This window comes from Apostichopus japonicus, chromosome 3 (genome assembly GCF_037975245.1).
Source record: "Apostichopus japonicus isolate 1M-3 chromosome 3, ASM3797524v1, whole genome shotgun sequence".
Taxonomy (NCBI): Eukaryota; Metazoa; Echinodermata; class Holothuroidea; order Aspidochirotida; family Stichopodidae; genus Apostichopus; species Apostichopus japonicus.
In genome coordinates, this window is record NC_092563.1 from 9,498,301 (window position 1) to 9,518,475 (window position 20,175).

The 20,175-nt window shown below is 35.3% G+C and overlaps 1 long non-coding RNA gene across 1 annotated transcript; it reads left to right on the plus strand.

Annotated features, from left to right (window-relative positions):
* Positions 1-3,471: 3,471 nt before the first annotated feature.
* On the plus strand, positions 3,472-9,830 carry LOC139962609 (uncharacterized). The gene is made up of 3 exons (XR_011791280.1): positions 3,472-3,812; positions 5,258-5,374; positions 6,416-9,830. It is a non-coding gene; the product is annotated as an uncharacterized lncRNA (long non-coding RNA).
* Positions 9,831-20,175: the final 10,345 nt, after the last annotated feature.

Here is a 20,175-nt window from a genome sequence, read left to right on the forward strand (position 1 = left end):
TTTGTTAACCAATGACAAATGTTTCCTGCTAACTCAGCCCAAGCCATTCACCTTTCCAGGAACCACCAAAGCCGATCTGCATTATAGAAAAAAAAAATTAAAATTAATGTTATTGATTCCCTATTTCGAAGAAATAAATCGTGTTTGCTTTTATGTCAGTAGGTCTCCAAGCATATATATGATATTGATAAGCTAGATGGAACCGACAAAAAAAAAATGGAAAAGATGATGTGACACCTGCCTCCAGATGGAGATGGTGAGGAGGATTTCTTTGGTGGGTAGAAGATTTCAGTCGACAGATTCTTCAAAATCCTGTAGTTGACAGCTGTATTTGTGATATGAGTTAAAAGAGGAGTAATAACTTTAACTTTTCAGCACAATACTAGCATTAACATCAACGAATAAGTTAAGTTTGCACAGTCTAGACAGACTAAAGAGTTTTGTTCTCCAAATGTTTTTATGTTTTTTTCTTTTGCGGTTGCAGAAATAATTAAACCAGCAGCATCACTTCAATGTCTTTTATGTTATTTCATGTCAACGTTTCCACTTAAGTGTGACAAATAAACGTCACGATCGTTCAATTTAAATCAAGTAAACGAAGCAAAACCAATTATAATTGTCAGCCACAAGAATTATCTCCTGATATGGAAATTATGTGGTCCTGTCAGGTTCATAGTTCACCCAGGAAAGAAGTCGCTGCTTAGTGCAAAGGTAAATAAAACTGAAACTACGAATATCTAATATATGCTGTAAGTGAAGTTGTACATTTTTGCTAAGACCTCTCAAGTGACTCAAAATATTGTTGTAAATTATGATTATCATTATGATTATCATTATGATTAGGAGTATAGTTGTACATGATCTCATTCCCTAAATGTAGCCAAAAGTTCTTTATCGTTTCAACCATTTTTGCCATTATTAATCGTTTCATTAAGTGGAGATATACTTTATTGACCCACAAATTTAATGTAGCGTTTTATCATTTCCTTTGCAGACATGTGGCGATTATTCTTCATTGCATCATTGCTGTTGCGGTTTCGTTATCCTTTAGTAACATATGATATTTGCCTACAAGTACGGGCACACCATATCTTCGAAATTTCAGAGAAAATTGAAGCTGTGAACTCAGGGCCAGATTAAACTTGTGGGACGGGGAGGGAAAGGGGGGTGATGGGGCGGGCTTTACGTGGCCATTTACGTCTTGGTATTCTGTCAGCGTAACGTAAACAGAAAATAACAGCTATCGTTTCACATTTCACAAACATCACCTCACAATCAGCTTAGGACTTTAAGCTGCCATAGTGTTTAGCACTATTGTGTTTCTCCCATATATATATAACGGGCATTGTTTGTATTTCTTTTACAGTATAAATGAATATCGCGTATAATCACACTTAAACAATTAACAACTAATCGAATAATCGTTTTGTATATGATAGGGTGTAGCTTCGTTACACCGTCCACCGAATGAAAAATAAATGAAATTATGACAAGCAAACTAATGACTGCTTTTATTGTTGGCTATCCTTGAACCTACCCTATGGCAATGGCAACATGTTTATGTAACATCCTTTTATCTGTGATTTATTCGTTCATTCGCGTGCGTGCGTTCGTTATTTCCTTTGTTCGTATGCATTTATTCAAGAAATATGACGATAAGATATAGATTATATAGATATCGAAAACTTAATAAACCAAACTCATTTTAGGGTCCCGGTTATTAAACCACTTTAAACAATCCTTTCTTATTCTTTGATACCATATTACGTACGAGAGACTGAATCGTCCATGAATTGTGTTACTCTAATTTTGATATTTTGATATTGAATATTAAAATACCGAAAGGGACAAATATATATATGTTTAGTCCACCGTATGATAACATTATTGACCAGTAAGATCGCGTCCGTTTTCTTTTCTGTCTCCTCGATTCATGTATGTCCCTTAGTTGTCCCTTGGTTGAACATCATCAAATATTGATCTAGTCTTCTCTCCCAGGTGTCCATATTTCAAATGCCGCCTACCAACCTCCGATAATTACTTTGTGATGACTACTTCTACATCACTGAACGACTATCATGGCTTGTCGTCAAACTTTAGGTGCGAAAATAATTCTCCTTCAGCTATTTAGGCTGAATGAGTGTGATATGTCTAAATAAGGGGCATAACCGCAACATTTGTGTTGCTCAGAGGCGGGGGGAGGTGGGGAGGGGGCTTAGTTGTTTGTCGTCAGGGGAGAGATGAGGTGCTTGCGAGTGAAGTGTGCTTTGATGAAAAAGTGTGCTATATTTTGAAACTTTTGAAGAATTTTTATCTTATTATTTTATCGCACAAACATGTTATCTATTCATGTATTTACTGTAATGCCTGTTTTGTAAGGTTCTGTTCGTCGTTGGCTGGATAGGGGGTGGGGGGGGGGGATATGTCTCCCTTGATTTATGGAATGGAAACTCAGAAGTATACGTGGTTGCACCCCTCTCTTGAGTTAAAAAGAAAGTTTTCCATCCCGAACATTTTTAATAATAGTTCTGTCGGCCTGTTTGTTTCTTAGCCTGGTAAGGAATTAGTACTTTTCTAAATTTCTTTCTGCTGTTACTCAGAATACAAACGTACTTTCTTAGCATCAGAAAAAAAGTTCTATATAACTTGGCTTAGGGGAATGGGCGCAAATGCTTTCTGATATCCGTCTTGTATATGTATTTATAAGAGAAGATATGTTCCTAAAATTAAAATCCTCCCGCCTTCCCCCATGCAGTGGCTACGGTCCTGATCAGAATATTATCAATATTGCTTAACGTTTTCAATTAGCAAAGGATATCTCAAAGACCACAAGATAAACAATAAGGAGAATGACACTGCAATACGGAAAATGTCAAAGTTTGCGTTTTTCTGAGACTATGAAATTTGATGATACAGAAATGCCACAGAGGGTTCCAAATATATTAGGTTAATACTAAAGGTGATATGGGAGATCCTTGTCTCACAGAGTTTGTCATAAACGAGATACGAAACCTGAAGTTTATGAGTTTAACAAGTTATTATGTGAAAATTGGAAACCAATATCGCTTTAGAACAGTCTGTCTCGTCTAGTGTTTATATAGGAGTATATGTCTGACAACTGTTTATGTAGAGACTACTTTAAGAGACCGATAACCTTTCCGTTAAATGCCGGAATGATACAAAATGATGCCTCAGTAATTCGGAGAAAGTGAAACGTATATAAAACGGTCAACCATTCACCACCATATGATGCAATTACCCTCAAACGAAAGGTATTGGCTTAAGGTCATCACAATGGACAGCATATTTCAAACATAAAATCCTGAAATGAATCTTCTAGGCCGACGGTACAAAATATCTTGCGGAATTTAAGAGTTATGGGAGGAAACAATTAAACAAATGCAGTCCAATATCTGACAAGTAAGTTCATTTGAACCGGTCTGATCTTTTCACCCCTTATATCTCTGTGTGTGCGTGTGTGTGGGTTTGTAAACGGCGTATATCGGGGATACACACTGGAAAAATGACCCGTGAACTGGGGCTATCGCGCAGAACGGGGATATCCCCGATTTTATTTTCACTCGGAAAGCACTTTTTAGACTTCTTGGAGCACGCCCTCAAATTTTCGTGGCCGTTTGAGCACTATCCTCGGTTGGCCGTCAAAAGGTCTTTTTACGTGTGTTAAGTGTGTAAGTGTCGCATATAGTCTATTACCACACACCCGTAAAGCTACGTCCCCGATCGCGAGAGATGATGACCACTTCACGTGTGTCCCCGATTTCATCCAAGTGATTACTTGTCAGCTACATAAGGTAGGTACCACTTGTGATTTTCTTTATTAATGTTTGACAGAAATCCCCCAGCAGTTTAAGGGTTTTGCTCAGTAAGCTTAAGCGCTGCAAAGTTCCACCGATCGTCAGTGGTTAGGCCCACGATAGGTTAGTAAAAGGTTAGGCTAGTTAACATTGTTCTGTCATAAGGCCTACACACCGGAGGAGCTAGATGTAGGCTACTTGCAGTTGTATCGTTACTTTGCGCAGTTTATTTAGTATCGTAATTCTTACTACAGCTGCAGTAGACATGCTATAATGTCAAAGCACATGTCTACACGGGCCTAACTAGAAACAACGTTAGGCTACTAGTACTACTGAACATTTAGGCCTAGCCTATCATACTAGGTTAGTACAAGGAGTAGGAGTACCTAGGTTATTCTACGTAGGGTACTGCCTTTAACAACAATGACACACTATAGTAGCACTAGTAGTGAGGTCTTCCTTAAGTTATTTGCAAATGGCTGACAAACTACTGACTGTTAGGGTCACTGTGAGCAGTGTGACAGCTATTTGGAAATTAAAGTGTTAGATGTCACAGTTGTCATGTCATATATTGATTCATCAGCAGTGGTTGGGCATTTTATACTAAAGAGCTCAAGTGACATGGCCAAAATTGTAGAGATGTGTTGTCACTTTGGCCATAGATACAACTGCTTATACTGTGACTTCCTCAAAGAATGGTGTCTCTTTGTTTATGATGAATCGTCATTCCTTTCAGTTTACAACTTCAACATTTTTCATTGCTTGAACTTTGAACATGCCCATAACTAGGCTATCTTAAGTTAAGAGTTGGCCTGAGAAAAGAGCTGGTGATTTAAGTTTGAGGTTAGTTATTTTCTATCACTGCATAGAGTCCTGTACCTAGTTATTAGGATATTTAATCCAATTAGGGAACATAGCCAGTTCATAATTCTCAGTGATATGTGGAACAAATGTTAATACTATGAGGCCCACAAAGTTTGCAGTGACCTGTGATAGGCGTCATGACATTGTCTGAAGTAGAGCTAGCAGCAAGCTTGAGTACATGTATTCTGCTATGGACATGCATGGAGTTTATTTCAAAGGCCTTTATTTTTTATCACAGTTTTACAGCAGAAGTGTCACTGTTGTGGGCAAGTTCTATTAATGTAACGCCATGGAATGGGGTGGGGATGTTGTGAGCAATTTTGAATTTGGACAAAATAAAAATTTCCTTGTCAAAATTTTAAGGAGCTCGAACCATACGTTGAGAACTGGAAGTAGCGTATAAGTTAGCTCCATTGAATTGAGTAAAAAGGTCTAACTCTACTGTCATAGAGTAACAAGGGCATGTTTGAAACAAACTCCTGTAGTAACAGTTGTTTGCGCTTCACCTTGAGTGATATTTCAAATGTCTCATCATGCAAGTTATAACTCTGGAATACATTTTTACATCTTTGTTTCAGTTAATATGATGAGGACCAGGACCAGAAGAAGTGGAGGTCCACTGGAGGAGGCATTAACATATATTAATGTCAAAGACAAAGAAGCTAGTTTTTGTGTTCTGCAAATAGCACAGAAAGGTGAATATTTAATACTTCCATCAATGTAATCATTGAAAAGTATCCACAGTATAACAATTCTTCAACTATTTATAAGTAACTTAAGCATCTTTCAGATATGATTTAGACAAAATAGTAGCTTCATAATAGGTTACCAAGGAACAACTAAGCTGTCATCAGGAAGTTGATTACCTGGGTCCATAAGTAGGGTACAATATGGACTGATTATTTAGTAGTAGCCATACAGTATTTAGTGTTGCTATGTTTAAAATTTCTGTTTTTCAGTTTTAATTGTGCTGTTCATTTCATGCATTTGCTTTCTTATTAACAATATCCTTCGGCATTCAATATTTTGATTAAAGGTAGAGGGGTGATAACCACCACATCATTTGCAAAGGGGCAGTTGCAATACAGTGGAAAACTTTCATTTGTTCCATCTTGCTTTAGTGTTTGGTTCCCTTGCTGCTTCAATTTCAATCAAGTGCAGTTACTCAGTTGCCTTTTTACATTCAATTGTGTTACTCCTTTACTATGTTACAGATATGAGGCTATTAAGAAATGCCACTTCTTAGAAAAGAGAATTTTACATTGAGGGAAAATGTTGTATGCAGAGCAAAACTACCACTTATGTAATATCTGAAGCTTAAATCTAACTTCGATCCCCAGCATTTGTCATTTTGTTAGAAATAGCACCTTTTTTTTATGACTTACATTTTTTTGTAATGAGAACAGTACAAGTCTAAGGATAAAGAAAGTAACCCTCTGGAAGACCACAAATGCCATATATTTAATCAGATTTTTTTATTGTGTTATCGAAGAGCATTTAACTATTTCATTTCATTTATTTGTTTCTCCTCAATGTACATGTTTAACAGTAAAGAATTACTAACATAAATGAGGGAGTGGCAAAGAAAACCTTGCAAAGCTTAACAAGTAGGGCCACTCACCATGCAAAGGAAAATATATCAAAACAATACAAAAACCAACCGCCCCCTCCCCCTGCCAATTATTATTTGTTACTTTTTTATTGTTACTTTTTCTCTTTTTTTTCTTCTGATATAGGGACCAAACATCCACTTGTCAGTGATGAACGTTTGACTATAAGGAAGAAATTCAAGGAGTCACCCCTCACCAAAACAGCCAATAAGTTCAAAACAGCAGTGCCCTCTAGACCCAAAAAAGTACCTTGGTCAGAAGAAGAACAGGCTGCAGTTAAGCGTCACCTGGGTAACTTCATAGCTATGCAAAAGCTGCCAGGAAGGGAAGCTATTCAGGCGACCTTGAAGAAAGAGAGGTGTCTTCAGAAAAGAAATTGGAGAAACGTTAAGGACTTTGTACGAAACAGCATAACTTCAAGAGCTAGAAAGTCAGGAAGAGGTCTCTGTCACTGATTTCATAGTGAAACTGTAACTTACAGCTTAATCAGTGAGAATGTAAAATGGTAACATTTTTAATAAAAGGCATACGTTAGGGACAGTCTTATAGGCTTTTGAGAGGTTGAGACTTCAAATGAAAAGTGGGCCAATCAGAGGAATGAGTACACGGGTGATCACACATTGACAATGGGGAGCACTGTTATAAGTATCCCCATTGGGTGCTAGGGTTCATAGACATGTGTATGACTTTTGCTAATACATACATTTGTGTAGCTAATTAAAACACGATCAAGAGAAATCAGTTTTGAACACATTGTTAAGGTTGATGACATGATGCTGCTGTAGTGATGTTTGAAATACAATGTAAACAGAAGGTGTGAATATGAGTTAGACAAGTTCTGTTCATTGAAATTGGGGAGCACTGTTATATTCTGGTCCTACATGTCTGCAGTTGTATGCCAACAAGTATGAAACATTTGCATGGTGTCCCGTGAATGTTGATGTACTTAAGGACCTTAAGTACAGAACAAGATGTTCAGAGCTGCTGGAGTTTACAAGAGAGCTGCTGTGACTATCATGCCAGGGATAAAGCTTAGATAAAACCTATTTTTTTTTACTGTAGCTTTGCCACCAGTTGGATGGTTACCTTGTATTATTCTCTACTGGAAGCCATGTCACTTTTCCTTTGTGTTCCAGCAAGAGGTGGGGGGGGGGATTAGAGGAGCACGGAGAATTAGAGTGAATCATGTGGACAGTTTGCAACTTTTGACTAAACTGATGTTAGTACTACCCTTGGTGTGAATGTACCAGAGGTGTACAGCACGCTAGGTCACCGCACACTGGAAATGGGGAGCACTGTTAATATCCCCAGTTGCATTCCAGGGTGCTTTAAATTATTTGTGTGTGTTCCTAATGTGACTAACTACTTTTGAGTATAGTTTACACACATACTAGAATGTCCAGTTTAGGTCACTTCACCACCTTTGGGAGCTTAAATGACAGGAAGACATCTAATGTCATCCCTAGCCTATTGTTGGTGAAGTGGTGGTGGAATCAGTGTAATCTGATTAAAACATACTTTGTGACAACAAATTGTTCAAGGAGGATTGTTGCTTTTTACCATTTAAGTAGTTAACAAATTATGCAAGTTCAGTTGAATTCACACTGAGTACAACTACCTGGCCTTTAATTACAGAGAGAAAAGGTCATGCATATACTGATAACAGTATTATTACTTTTTGCCCTTAAATTTTGTCTTTCACTCTTTTTCATTGTTTGTAATTTTAACTGTTAGCTTTGTAAGCTTTTTTCCTCATTCAACCTTCTGATTACATGTAACAGGACTTCATGATTGTTTGAGTGAGGTGAGTGTGGTGGTGATAAAGGTAGTTTTGTGTTAGCTATTCATGCATGTTCTCTCGAAGGAATCGAAGGAATCGAGAATAAACCTCAAAATCACTCAGCACGTAACACCAAATATAACTGCCAGGACCAAAAATATGATGAAGAAATCTCATGTACTGCTTTATTTCATCATTGTTATTTTAGAGATGACTTAATTTGTTGGTTTAAGTTAGAAAGTATAAATTATGTTTTCTGTTGGATTTTTAAAGACCTACATTTATATGCTCATAACAAATGTTTGATTATTGTTGCAGAATGACACAGTTTTTGAGTTTGTGTAAGTGTAGTTTCAATAATTAAGCAAAGTCAAAGAAAAAAAACTATGGTTTCTGAATGTGCTTGTTCCTCATCAACTTTATGTCTTTAATGGTTTAAGTAACTGTCTGAAGGAAAGTTGTTATTCTGAAAGCAATTAAGCATGAACATTTTTTAACAGTGTTTTACAGTGTAATAGTTGGATTTTACTTGCTGCAACACAGGTACATTTGTTGCAAAAGGTCAGTTTTACTGGCCCACAAAAGAAGCATAACCATACATTAAAAAGAGTCAATGTGTTGAACCAAAGTAGTTAAGGTAGCCTGATATTTAGGTCGAACATAATACATGTTTATCATTGATTGGTATAGAGCATGTTAAATTAGTGATTTATTCAGCTGGCAAGACCTTGTAAATATGATTGTGGTGCTAATCCATCAGATTTTGGTTTTCAATTTATCATTGTTAAGAGCATCCTCAGCATTTCCATGCATATTCTGTCATAGCTTCTATGAATTGTGTTTTCTTTGAGTTTTCAACAACTATTCTGTGACACTGGTGGGGTGCACACAACCATTATCTATCTTCTCTTAAATGTGTTTTATCTTTGTTGAGTTTAAAATAAATACATGTTTGCTTGTTGTAGAATGAAGAAAACTTCTTTCCATAGTTGTTTTTATTCCATTGGGTAAATCCCTATTTAGTGTTGCATGCTACATTGAGGGCTGATACAGCTTACCTTTTAAATGTTCATTGGGAGCATGCACAGTTCATTATCCCACAATATGACTATTCATGTAAGATGTTGAGCAAGTCTCAATGAGAGATAACAGGCCAGGTCTAGATAAACTGATGGTAGCAGTATGTACCAAACATGTGACAATGAAAGATACATATAGGCACGTTGGGGACCACTCCAAAGGAGAACCTCTTCATTGTCCCTTCTTGGATGTCAAGCAGTATATGTAAACATGAGGTTGCCATGCAGACATATTAATGGCTTACAAAACCCAACATTGTCATGTAAATTCATGACATGGACAACCATGCAATGACAGCCCTCACATTTATTTCTAAAACTTGTGATAAGAGATATAGGTCAGAGGGAACAATGAAACAATAGGATGTCCTCGATTTGAATGTAACAGGTACCTTTCCTACACTAAAATGACTGTAACATACAAAATGGGGACAAGCCCCGATCTCATGTTAAGGGCACTATACTATGTGTGTCCACACTTGGGTGGTAAGGGACCCTTCATGGAAGGAAGCATAATTTGAACTGATTCAATAGCCACCTTGAAGAGTCAGAGGGTAATGACGCCAGTGCAGCTAATATTTAAGCCATATGACCCTTAGAACAAATATCCCCGATTATCCCCTTTAAAACCTACTGCCCCGTTTGGAGCCCTAAACAGGTATGTGTGTGTGTGTGTGTGTGAGTATGTTCGTATCGTTGCCATGTTTGTATAAATTGTAACTTGCCGAATTTATCAAATATTTTGAATCTTAATTAAATTGACGAATGAAGCATTTAACAAGGTATACAAACCAGAAATAAAAATAAATATCATGTGATATGAAAAATAAAGTATAACAGCCAGTACTAGGAGAAACAGAACAGGGGATATACATTGCGGAATGTTAAGGTAATGAGAGGAAAACAGAAACAAGGGCAGTACAATATGTGACAAGGTATTTCATTTTAAAATGGTCTGATCTTTTTCACCCCCTTATTTATGTATGTATGTATGGGTGAGTATAAGTGCGTGTCTTTGCCTTGTTGTTTAAGTTTAATTTTTCAAATTTTTCAAAAATTTACCAAATTAATTGTTTTGAATCTCAATTAATTTAGTTTGACGTATTAAGCATTTACCAAGGTAAAACCAGGGATAAAACTAAATATCATAGGATATTAATGACATTTAACAACCAGTACTACGAGAAACAGGATATACATACATTGTGCTTCAGTTTTCAACATGTCAACTTGGTAAAGCGTCTCCTCGTTTATATTTTCGCTATATGTAAGTTGTCAACAAACCGAATGTGGTAATAAAATGGTTGAGCTGACGGCGGCGAAGACAATTTCAAATGAAAAAGTGTTTCCTAGAGTTATGACTTTGTTCCATCACGTAGTCGCACTCAGTAATATAGCTTAAATTTGGTTTCAGTGAAAAAAAGTTGAGATAATCTCCATTTTTAATCTCGATCGATGAAATCAATATATTTCGAGATCAAAGTCGTAATCAACCTTAAACCAAAAGCAAAGGTATCAAGAGTAATGGTGTAGATTTTATTCCTTCATTTAGTACCTTCTAAATGGAAGTTGTTTGAAACTTAACCAATTTTTTTTACGAAGATGGCAAGATTATTGTGGAAGATATTGACATTAACAATTAAAAAATGTAGCCAACTATAGTGATGGGATATGGACGTATATATCTACCTGTGAAAAAATATCGCCCAAATATGATGATAGCTTAGCGTGATTTTTTTTAATGATTTGCAGGAACCCTTAAAACAATACTTTAGATGACAGGAAAGATTTAATCAATGTAATTATACAAATCTCAACGTATTATAAAATCAATACAATTACTTTTAACACAAAATTATTTAAATTGGTCCCCCCCCCCTACCAAAAAAAAAAGCGCCTGGTTAATAGACTAACCATTTTGTGCGAAATGTTACATTTGTTTCTGCGAATTGCTTTATCTCAAATTGTCGAGAAATGCGTTGCTCTCCACAATGACTAATACCGAGAAATCCCACACTTTCATAACAAGGTAGCTAACCTAGTTTGAACTGACGACAGATCTTATGGGCTGAAACCGTTATTTTCATTAACTGTCGAACCTAATTTGGTACCATTAAATGAAAATAAAAATCGTAAGCCTCGTAAATCAACATCGATAAGAAGCAATTTTGTCGAAACTGACGGACTTGTAACATGGAAACTAATTGTTTTAATTAAGTTGAGAGCTTAAGGAGCTTTTTAAGCTTTTGTGATCTTTGGAAGACCAATATTTCATGTGCTAGAGTCGCTCCTGATACTTTTGGCAGCTATAGAAGACGACTCACTATAGTCAATGTATGGAAAAGTCGAGAAACATCCCGACTTCCTTATAATCCTGATTACTCGATTTAAACTTTCATGTGAACTGTTCTCTGTTCGAATTCATCTCTCCTTGGTTGCCTCTGTAAAAGTATGTGAACATATAAACGGTCGCTTGTTTTATTTATTTTGTTAATTCATTAATGTTATTTATTTTAGTTACAGTGTTTTTATCATTGATTCCTTCATCACGTTTGATATTAACTGTAAGATATATCGCGTTGTCATGGCTGGCTACCTGCCTTTTTCAGTTGTTATAGTTCTTACTGATGGCATTGAATAAAATAGATCTTTGCGAGTCACCAACGTGAATGAACTTGATGATATTAACATTCAAACAGCAGATGAATCCATCTGATGGGTAATGATGGGTAGAGAGTTAATTTAGCTGGGTTTTACAAATAATAAAGGCTATACGTAAAAGCAAACCGCTTGGGACATCATCCACTGTTCTAGAAAGATGCGTACCGGTAGTAGATGGATGACACTTTTTCTTCTTTCTCAATGTTTAGTATGAAACATAACAAAACATATTTTTTTTGTCTCAGATGATGGAAGGTGACACAATGATGTTGACAGGAATGTGGAAGCATATACAATATCTGTATAAATTAGATTTGAATGGTCATATTGTCTGACCAAAATAAACCATTTATAATTTGTTAGTGAGTGTTGAACGTTTGTGTTGGTCTGGATTAAAAATCTATATCTTCAAAAAATAATCGTCCTGTAAATTAACATAATGCGAAAAAAGGCAATATTTACTGGCTGCTGTAAAACAACCTTAGTGTAAGTCTCATTTGTATTCGGTTCTACAGACATTTTACTAGCTATCGATGATCGAGAATGGATAGCAGGTGTCTTTAAGGCATCCAGCCAATCACCTTTAAGCAACTCTCTATTGCTGTTGCAGTCATGCATTGAAGCACAAAATTAACAATATCTTATCGCAGATTTGTAAACCGATGTTTATATTTCGTTGGCAAGTGTTTGACATACACGCCAGAGGGTATATGACTTGAACTCTGAACAAACGTATACATACTCTTAGATGCAGCAAGATGTAATAACCAACAGAATTTGGACAAAACTAACCCTTTTCTGCGTCAAAAATTCAGTTGATTCTAAGTTAAAGCAACGAGAGAAAGAGATTTCATTTGACACACGACGGTGTTTATAAGTGTCGACATATGTTTACATCTTACAGCAATGTGTTTAGTTATTTGATAAGTTCATGGTATCGTTCATAATCTACCAAATACAACTTTGATTAATAGGTGTAAGGCGGCATAACCAAAGCATTTACGATATGCATTCATCTTTATATGCAGTTAAAGGCAATTCGTATATAACCTACTAAAAGCAACGATAACCAAGTTATACCAACAGTTACAAGAAATGTGAAAAATATCGATATAACCCCAAGTTTTTTTTTTTTTTACAACCTGCGAGGAAATGGCAGTTTTTTAAGTTTCTTTAAAATGTAATATCTTATGCTATAAATCCCATCCAAGATGTTAACATTTTAAGATTGTTTCACATTTTTTTTTTATCACATGCAAAATGCATGTCGGGAAATAATGCAACATTTTACATTCATTACTTGAATTCAAAAGCTTTGATTAGTAAAGCTTTTGAACTATATATTCAATTAAGAAGGCACCTATACAGGACCCGACTGGCTAAATATATAGATCTAATTTATTTCATAAAAAGTTATTACAACAAATGTGTGTTATCATGAGATTGAACGTAATAATTATGAGAAAAATCATTGTTTACCCTCTCTTCCGCGGTATCGTCAATGGTTTTTAGAGGTCAGTAATACACAGTCTGCTAAATTCGGTTTATGAACGTTAACTCAGTAAATGTAATTCTCTTGAGTATTATTAAATTCCGTAGATATAGAATTATTATGTGATAAAAGAATGTTGTACGTTTAAGTTTAACTTTAGCTACCAGCTTTGTTATAAACTTTGGCTACGTTTAACACTTGTTCATTAGTGTTTTCAAATATTATCAAACCTAAACATAACAACCTCTATACGAATTTCTTCTACATTTTTCTTCGTCTTTTTTCGGTGGGTGGGGTAGGGGGGGGATGCACAAATGAATGTTAACGAGCAATTGATGAAGGAGTTAAGTCGAATTGAAGATTCTAAAGATTAAGAATAGATGGAAGACATGTAAACGACATATGATAAACTATAATTATTTGTGCAACTCTGATTAAAGTCGACCGATTTATAATGCCCGCTCTTGTAATTGACATCAACCCTCACGCAATAATCTAAGTTTCCTGTTGCAGTACACTATCTGCCTTAACTTGTCCTTTTCACAATTCTGCTCCCTTTGAAGCGTGACCTCGTGAGGTACATGCCAACAAATGTCTGGCAAATGTATCTTGGAAAAAAATCCAATTTCGTAGGAAATGAATCTAAAAGTCAATTTCACTCATAAGTGATATGTTTTGTAACTTCTCCTTATTCCTTTATAGTCTTTTGTAGACTTTGCATCAACGTTATGATTTATAACAACAATGTTTCCCTTGGTTAAATGTAATCGTTCTTTATTTATGCTTATTGCCTAATAAATATGAATTCGATATAAATATTTATTAGATAAATTGGGTTACTTAAACACGGAGTACACGTGTCTGTAACACTATTTCAGCTCAGAAAATACCAAACTCTTTTCTTTTTCTTTTTTTCACCCATATTGGTGAGCTGAAAGGGTACATAAACCCAACCATCATGTTTAGCTTATAAGACAGAGATCTTATCACGGGGCGTGAAGACGCGGTTGGGGTGACAATGTGGTCTACAGCCAGGGGACGGGCCGAGGGGCCCCCCAGCATTTACTAAAATTATTACACCTATATTAGTATACGTGTGCATCGGACAGATCGACAGTATGCATTGAAAAATGGGCAGATGCACGTTTCGGAGCCTTGGTAAATATTGGGGGGGGGGGCTTATCATGCATTTGCCCCCTCAACTTTTTCATTGGGGGGGCTGAGCCCCCCCCCCCCCAAGCCACCCCCGGTTCCGCCGCCACTGTTTCATGGTGCCATTGGGTTGTGAAACCTATTACTAAAATTCCAATGAAAATTGGAAGCGATGTTGACACATTCACCACTGCCTCCGTTGGCTATTTTTAAGAGCTTTGATATTTTAGATTCAGCAATTATAACAGCCGTCTCCAATACAAAATATAAATATTGTAATAAGTTAAGGAAAACATCCGAAAATTTAACCATATATGGTTCGGTGATGTCATATTTAAGACTTAAGGAAGTCTTAGGCCTCATGCGTGAAAGACTATTCAGTGTCCTAGATTAAGTTTCTTAGATTAAGGGAGAGATTGATTTCGACTGATGCTCACAAAAGCTAGAACTAAGACTCATGATGCATACTCAATATATAGGTTTATTCTTCATGTCCACAAAGCAAAATAAGTCCATTCCGTCGACCGTGTTTAGTAAAGAACAACCGAACAGGTTCCAAGTATTATTTTACTTTTTATTTTTTTTATGAGTTCTCAACTCGTTTATTATCCGTTTGTTCAGTTTATACAACAATTTTTTACATATCTTTTAATGTAAAATAATGAACATAATATTTCTCTCTTTTTGCTTCTGTCAATGTCGCATAATAATACAAACATATGTGACAAACATAGTAGTCTTTTTTTCTTACTTCAACACAATACATATAATCTGTATATTAATGTAATGAACATAATTGAATGCAAAAGGAGAAGCAAATTAATTAAGCAGAAAGCGACTGTTCTTAAAAGTTATCGCATAGGCACTGAAAGAAAAATGCTTAGTGCTACCAACACTAGCGATGTTCGATTTGACTTGCAGGAGGAACTTAAACTTGTACAGAAACTCATGTAACTAGGAGGCTCAGAGATCAACCTTTCACTGAAGGTATAATATTTCAGATGCAAGATTAAGAAATTATATGGATACCGTTGAATTTATTTATAACCAAAAAAGAGATCTTGCTTTGAAAAGACAAACTGTTCACCTAAAATATTTTGCTCTCTATCCAGAATAAAGCTGGAGGTTATCTCACAACCCCAGAACAGATGATCAATAGTCTATTTACATCTGTTACAAAAAGTGCATAGAGCAGTATCCTTAAATGTGTTTTTTGTCATAAATGATGATATATAGTCTAATTTCCGCAAAATTTAATTATTGTATGCATAATTGGAAAAAATAACTACACACAGTTTAGCTTTTTAAGAGGGCACGCAATTCCTTTAATTAGTCACAGTTTATTGAAGTGTGGTGATTCGTGCATGTTTCATCATCGAATACTAGATACTGGGCAAATGTATAAATCGTTACAACTATTTTTGTAATAAGAGAAATATAAGTACCAATGGAGGTACGTTCTAAGATTTGTTTGTTTTGCAGATAGGGGGGGGGGGGGTGGTACATTGTGATCGGGTGTGACGGAGAGTCCTTTGAAGTCCTTTTATCTTTTGTTAAACCACGAACATAAATATCTGGAAAATACGATTTATTAATGGATAACTGCAGACAATATGATGTTGTAAATTGTGGTAATCTATAACTTGCAGGTACCAAGATATATACCTAAATAGCTTTTTTTTCTCACATATCCACAATTTCTTTTAAGATAATGTGGTGATAACATCACCTTCTCCTCGCTTCATGAATAAATGTCAATATTAATTACCAAGTTTCTCAAAACTCTACAGAAACATCGCTTTCGTCTTCGTATACAACATGAGGAAACCGAAGACAAATTATAATCCATTGATAATGTGCTGTATACACCAAAATGTCCTTAAGTTACTCCTCATTACCCAACGTCGCATGTTTGTGTCACCTCATAATTAGGTTCAGCAATTTCTTTGAGTGTTTGAAAGTGTTATTTCGCTGAAAACTAATATTTAACGATGTTTTACTGAACGTTCACGTCTAACCTATTTCTCACAAAAGCTCAAATCTCAAAAGCTTGAGAAATTAAGGGAGACTTCATATCAAAATTACCTCTTTGACTTCTGTAACCACTTAAAAGTCGCAATTTCCACTTGTCCGAATGATGTTATAACTTGCTCATTTAGGGACGAGTGCCTAACAGTCCTTAAGTCAAGTTAAGTGAGTTAACGGAGTACATATGCAATCAAATGATAACTATCAACAATTAACATGCAGATGTTTACTGACTTTAAATATACAGGGAACTTATGAACAACTCAATGTCATTAGCAGATCCATCTGAACCCCCCCCCCCCCCCAAAAAAAACAAAAAACAAAAACAAAAAACAAAAAACAAAAAAAGACTGGATAATTGCTAACACTAATTGTGAGCAATTTACATGTTGGGTCCTTTTTCCCCTCTCTTTTGGTTAAAGTTTTAATAACTACACCAATAGAAGTTGAAATGAATGTATCGAAGTTATTTTCATGATATACCCGGGGTAGCTTTATTTTAAGATTCACTAATTTGTCTGCAAACTTCCCTTTTTTTAGTCCATAAGGACATTTTAAGCTTTTTTTTTTTGTCCTGCCTTACGAGGCGATTTACGTATAGCGATTTACAGGGCCATTAGTTTTAATTGGGCATAATTGTGTAAGATATTATATGTAATATTCCTTAAGGAGATTGTTTCCGCAGGTATGTTTTACTTTGTGGTCTACATTATATATTTGCTAACCGTTAATAATAACGGATATTACGCAAATCAATGGGCATTAAATGTTGATACTACCCAAGGGACGCCATCAAACTATTATAACACGTTGGGAAACAAAGGAACGCTTCACCTGTTTTAAGGATCCCCGTTAAACTATAATCACCCGCATTGTACGTTATAATGACTGTGATATAATTGTATGCTACATTAAATGGAAGATACTGCTCGTAAAGTACACACCACATGGATATATATATATATATATATATATATATATATATATATATATATATATTTATTACTATTATTATTATTATTATATTATTAGAGAAACCAGAGAAATAAGATATGACTCATAATTGACAAATAATGAAATAAAGTTTTAGAAAATAAATTGGAATTTTCGGTCCCCCTGGAAACTTCGTCAGCAATACTTAGCAGTCGAATCATTCTATATATAAATATAAATATAAATATAAATATATATATATATGAATATAAATATAAATATATATATATATAAATATATATATATATATAAATGAAAATCGTAATGAGTTGGAAAATCAAGAACAGTGAAAAAACTCTAAAAGTCTGTTCTAAGTATCTCTTGCGAGATCCGGCTTTAGGAATCACAAATGATTTCGAGTAAGTTAGCATGTTTGATGTCTAGAGTGGGGCAAAATATGTCACCAAAAAGAGAACTAGTATTGTTCGATACAGGTGACAAACGCCTACAGTGGAATTGCGACCTTCCTTACCGGTTTCGAACCTCTGGACATACAATCAGCGTCCATTGCCTAATGGTTAAGGTGTCCGCGGAAGGCCCGGGTCCGAATCCCGGTGGAGGCTGGAAGTTTTTTCACTGTTCTTGATTTTCCAACTCATTACGATTTTCATTTATATATATTCAGTTGCCTTTGTCGTTTACCTCCATTGCATTAACATATATATATATATATATATATATATATATATATATATATATATATATATATATATATATATATATATATATATATATATAGAAATATGTATATATATATATATTTATATATATATACATATATATAAAACTCATTGTTATAAAACTACATAAACATCTTGTTTGATAGTTGCACCAAACATCGTATTCTTATGAAATTACAAATATCAAAAAGACATTTTGGTTGGCTTTTTCTGAATGTTAAACAAATGAAAGCTTCATTACGTTATGTTTACAATAACTTCCTGATATTGTCAGGCAATTGTAGTGACATATTGACATACCTGTTTATGCATGTTATAATGCGTAACAGATAGGTTATTTGAGATAAAACCATGTCCTCTCAAATTATGTACGTATATCATATTTTTATTTACACAATATGAATATATATATATACATATATATGTATATTATTCTTTGTTTATTGTCATATTCAAAAGCACCAGGGGTGCACTCTGTACAAATGTAATCCAATAAAAGTGTGCTCTCATTGACAGTTATAAAAATCCTATAATATGCATTCACACCAGTAGAATCACTGTGGCATAGTTATACAAACTGATTTCTGCGACACGGAGGTCCACACCCTTAAGAGCGCGGCCAGATATTTTACCCAACAATGGGTATTCATGTATATCCAAGCAAAGTTGGGTAAAGAGTTGCCCCCCACAGAAGTAAAATCACGTCAGTTTAGCTTATTATATTTGCCAAAAAGTGATACATTGGTCAAATTGCCTGCATATAAAGTTAGTTGGATACATAAGTACTCAGTGTTGGTATAATATTTGCCCAACTTTATTTATTGTGCGGGTTCGATTACTATCTTGGCATATATATATATATATATATATATATAAACATTTCAAGCTTAAATATGGCAACCACAAGATGTCGTTCAACCACCAAAAACCCAAAACGCAACGGAACTCTCGAAGCACATCTGGCAGCTGAAGCAGAACAACAAGCCTTTCACCATCAATTGGTCGCCAGCAGAGCAAAAGCCTACAGCAACGAGTCGAAGCGATGCAACATCTGCCTCACAGAAAAAGTCACCATCATCAACGCACACAAACAGACCCTCCTGAACAAACGCCCGGAACTCATATCGAAGTGCAGCCACAAAAACAAGTTCTACAAAAACAACTCCAGCCCAACCACCAAACACCGACCAGGGAACCAAACACAACAGATAACCATCCCAACTGAACACCGTCATGAGGAGAGAACACCGAAGAAAGGCAATAAACCCCACCAACAGAACGGACGCAAAGGAGCATAAATCGACAGAGGAACAATACACCAATAATCCTACTGCAATCCTCGGTAATCCCGACGATGAGTCAGTTGCATTTCGAATCATTTGAAAAACATCTTCTTTACAAAATCACCATGTAAAATTAGTAAGACCTCAATAAGGTCGCGGTGTCTGTGCGTGACATTCAAACTGCAATTCACAAAATGGTAAAGTCATCGAACCGATTTTTACCCTTCTTATATTATAAACCCAGACCTCTAGAATAAATATTACATATTTACGTGTCTGAGATTTTCCAGTTACAATACAACTGAGTGCAATTAATCATACCAGACTATGAGAATGCCCTGCATAAAATCGGAAGTACCACATATTTTCGTCTATTGTTTCATATGATCTGAAGTTAATGAATTACACAGTCTAATTATTTCTGTCAAATTCATCCTTGCGATGAAAATGAGATTGGTTTCAAATTTCTTCTTTTGAGCTTGTTACTATTTCTTGAGAAAGTGCATTTTTACCCTTAAATTTATAGGGTAAAATTCACGCAACGTTTCAAATTAGGTGTTGTTGCTATATTATGTTATTTGTATACGGCTGTTTTGACATAACGCAAATATCTCTGTATTGTATTTGTTATTATTTTTATTATTATTTTGCTAGACCTCCTGACGACGAATCATTTGTTGTTTGTTGTTTATTTGTCAGTAATTTTAACTTTATTTTATTAATGATACTTATCTCCAT